Here is a 4177-nt window from a genome sequence, read left to right as displayed (position 1 = left end):
ATATATATATATATATACATACATATATGATGGAAAAAGAGTACTCATCAATACTATGGTAGAGAGATTGATAATACATTTTATTTTGGTTGAGTCAGTCTCTTGCACCAGTAGGTGAAATTCAGACTAGCAAGAGACTAACATGACCGAAATATCATTCACACAAACACACACATGCAAACACACACACACACACACGTTCATTTATTGTATGTGATGGAGTGCATTATCAGAAAACAACAATGATGGAGAATATTTATAAAAGATGAATAAATGAACAAATCTATGGATTCTATAGAATTAGACCAAATTAAATATTGTTGGAGAATAAGTTTTAATTTTTGTATTTGCTTTCTTATAACATTTGACAACCTATCGCATACTTTTTGGCTTCATACTAAACTTCTTTCAGAATGATGAATGAATGCTAGAAGCTGAGACTTTGATGAGATGAACCTCACAGTTAGGTTTCAACTGCCAATCTTAGCTATTTTGATTCCATCTACAGGGGACAAGCCTCAACACAGTGACTAAGCTTGCTAGAAACTACATCCAAAGCCAAATCTATATATATATATATATATATATATATATATGAAATCTTTATGAAATCATACACAGCTGTCTTACCATATGAGCCTGATCATTACCAGCGCTGCCTACTGGCATCAGGTCTGCTTATTTTCATGTTTTCTAGTGGGGAGGTAAAAATGCTTAGGAATTGTCTATTGAGTGCTTCACTTATCCTCTTGGGGTTTGCAGTCAGTGAGTCCTTTTCATCAAACAGTGGCCTTATCCTGTATCACACTGAGGCAGACTCTTTTGCGAACTTTAGGGTTTCTGTTTATATTTTCTACGACCGTGGCTTCTCTGTTTACCCTTTATTTTTCATGAGAGAGTCTGATTTTATTCCTAGTCTCAAAGAGTGCCCTTTTGGGGTAGGGCTTTTTGCTGTCATTAGGCTCCTTATTTAAGCGATTTGAAGTCTTTATCCTCCATCTCATTAAGATTCTTCTATCTCAAGGAATAATGTTCTTATGTGTGGTGGCTTTCTTCTCTAGGACAAACTTAATGCATATGGTTCACATTATTGACATGAATTCATTGAATTTCATGTCAGTGTCTTACATAGACAGACCTTTAAGCCAGTTTTGCTGGAGTATCTCTTTGTTGATGGACTTCCAGTCAACCTTGCAGAAGTTCAGGTTGGCTAGCACTTGGGATCTAGCAGTGTTGTATGATTCTTTAATTTGCTTTGGACCATATATTGACAGTTCTATCATGTTATAGTCTGTATGGGTAGATGGTGATGTGTTTATGTTGTGGTCAATATTGTTTGTGAAGCAGAGATCCAGTATGTTGTTATTTCTGGTTGGGGAAAGTATGGTCTGCTCCATAAACATTATTTCAATGAGATCTACTTGAGATTCTGCCTGATTGCATTCTTTTCGTGTCAGTCCTGAAGTTATGACACCTTTGGGCCATCTAATGTTGGGCAAGTCAAAGTTACGCAACAGAAGTACATTAAAGCATTGTTCTAGGTTTGTGAGATCTTCCTTTATCTTTGTAGGACATTCTTCAAACTGGCCATCGTAGTTTGAGGCATCGGGTGGGTGGTATAATGTGCATATTACCTCATCAAGTTGCTTTAGATGTACTGTGAGTGTGTCGCAGAATGCATTTGAATGTAACATCAGTGTCAATGCTGTGACATCTTCACGGATGTTCATCACAACTCCACCGTGACTTCCACTTGTCTGTCAATGTGGAACACAGTATACATTGGTATGTGTATCTCAGCATCATGTATGTCTGCAGACAGATGAGTCTCTGTGAGTACAATGCATATAGCTTGATTGCATGCAGACAGTTCTCCCAGGTTTGCAATTTTACTCTTGCTGTTGTTTTACAAGAAGCTTCTGATGTTCATCAGTAGAATTGCTGTGATGGGTGTCTACCTGCCAAATCCATTCAAAAGGCTTTGGTTAATCTGAGGCTATAGTAGAAGACACTTGCCTAAGGTGCCATGCAGTGGGACTGAACCCGGTACCGTGTGATTAGGAAGCAAGCTTCCTACCACACAGCCATGCCTGTATGTATGCATGTATGTGTGTATGTATGTATGTATGTGTGGATGTATGTATGTATGTATGTAACAACATATTTTCATCATTTACTCTGAGATACACTTTAGTGTATAAGATGAGATAGGCAAGACTGGAGTGAATTTGAAAATAATACTGTACAATCAGTTGACCACAGGTTAAACAACAACAACACTCTTAGCTATGAGCATCAAAACTCACATTAACCTCCCTATTAATCTCTGTCTCCTTTGAATGAGGATATATTAAGATACAGTTTTAAATACACACACACACACACACACACACACACACACACACATACACATATGTATATGTGTGTGTATGTATATGTTTGCTTAGATACAACATTGCATCTTTTGTGTAATATGTGAAGCCTCACAAGAGTTTTGTGCAAATGCTATATATAACAAGTTGTATCTCAATAAATTATATCTAAGAACCAGTTTTCATTATCAGTTATAGCTATTTTACTTCCTTAGTTGCTACTAATGCTCATTAGGAAAGACAAAGCTCTGCTGATAATGTCTGATAGGACTAAAATCTATCCAGAATTAATACTGCACTTCAAAAATATGATTCATTCTTCACTGCATTCTGTTTTTAATAAGCTTAAATTCTGTGGTTGTATCCCTTGTTTTTGTCGACCAGAGTTCATCATGATGAAAATTATTAGTTCTTCTCATGGGGAGTGAAATTCTAGTAAACTAAAAAAACATATTAGCTCACCATATGTAGGTTACAACATTCATTTGCTTCTCTAGAATTTTTGGGATTTCTACGTATATCATAAAATTAAAAGCTTGATTATAAATCTAAATGTTTCAAAACAGGCTTGTCCTTAATAATAATATAACCCTGTGATGGACTGATGTATTTTTCACTGAGGAGAATTGTAATCATTGCCACTTAGACCCCATAAAAACTGGGTTAAGCTCTGGCTTTATGGATCCTAAGGATCATGACAGACTTAATAATATAAGTGTTTGAACTCTCATCTTTAGAAGTAAAAAAAACAAAATTTTAGAAATATTTACATCTACACCACATTTCCATCCATTTGATCATAGATTATTATCAGGTCATTTATTCCTAGATGTGTACATTGTTCCAGACTGGATTCTAACTAGGAGCCTACAGAACTGTTGTTTCAAGACCCAAGGTAATAATATTTGTATCAACTGATGCATACATCAGAAATCTTGTGGGTAAAATGTTATTTGCCTTAGTTTAAATTTTCCTAGTTCAAGCCCAGTTTGGTGCCATATAAACATTCAAGAATAAGGTATTTGATGGTGAGTGACTGGCAAATCAATTGATGTAGATATGATAGAGGTTTAAATATTCTATATAATTAATTTAAACATCTGTATAATGCTTGAAAGTCATGCCAGACTTTAAAAAAGACATCTAATACCCAACTAATAAAGTTTAATAAAATGCAACAAAACAAAAATTAAGAAAATGTTTAAATGTATATTCTATGAAATCATTTTAGTTGGTTCTAAGAATAGTTATTAATGGTTGGTAAATCCTTGAAAATGAATTATATCTTTAACATTGGTAATCTTTTGAAAACTGATTTTAATATTTTATCTCTTTCAATCTGATTATTTTTGCATTGAGATATAGATAATGCCATAAAATTTATGAATAGTCTCCACAAGAACATAAAGGTGATTCCATATGACCTGTTCGTGATAGTATATAATTTAGAGGAATATGACCCGTATGTAGCCAACAATAATCTTTGTATATTTCTATTGTTCACAAACTGATAAGTTTTATAAGATGATAAATCAGGTTGAGATAGTGGAGGATTAAATTTTGATAGTTTATCTATTGATTCTCTTCAGTATTTTTTTCCACCCATGACTGAATATGTTTTTAGCAAATGATATTGGGTGAGATAGATATGGAATATGAACTATGTAAATTATTTTTGTACCCCCTTTCAAATTCATCTACTTTTGTCTTTGCCATAACATCTATATGATCAGGTCCCCAAATCATCGTTATTGCTTATTAATCTTAAATAAATAATGGTTTATTTTAAACAATATGTTTTCAGT

Source organism: Octopus bimaculoides, chromosome 4 (assembly GCF_001194135.2).
Source record: "Octopus bimaculoides isolate UCB-OBI-ISO-001 chromosome 4, ASM119413v2, whole genome shotgun sequence".
Classification (NCBI taxonomy): domain Eukaryota; kingdom Metazoa; phylum Mollusca; class Cephalopoda; order Octopoda; family Octopodidae; genus Octopus; species Octopus bimaculoides.
The sequence above is the reverse complement of the archived record's forward strand: the minus strand, read 5'-3'. Positions refer to the sequence as shown.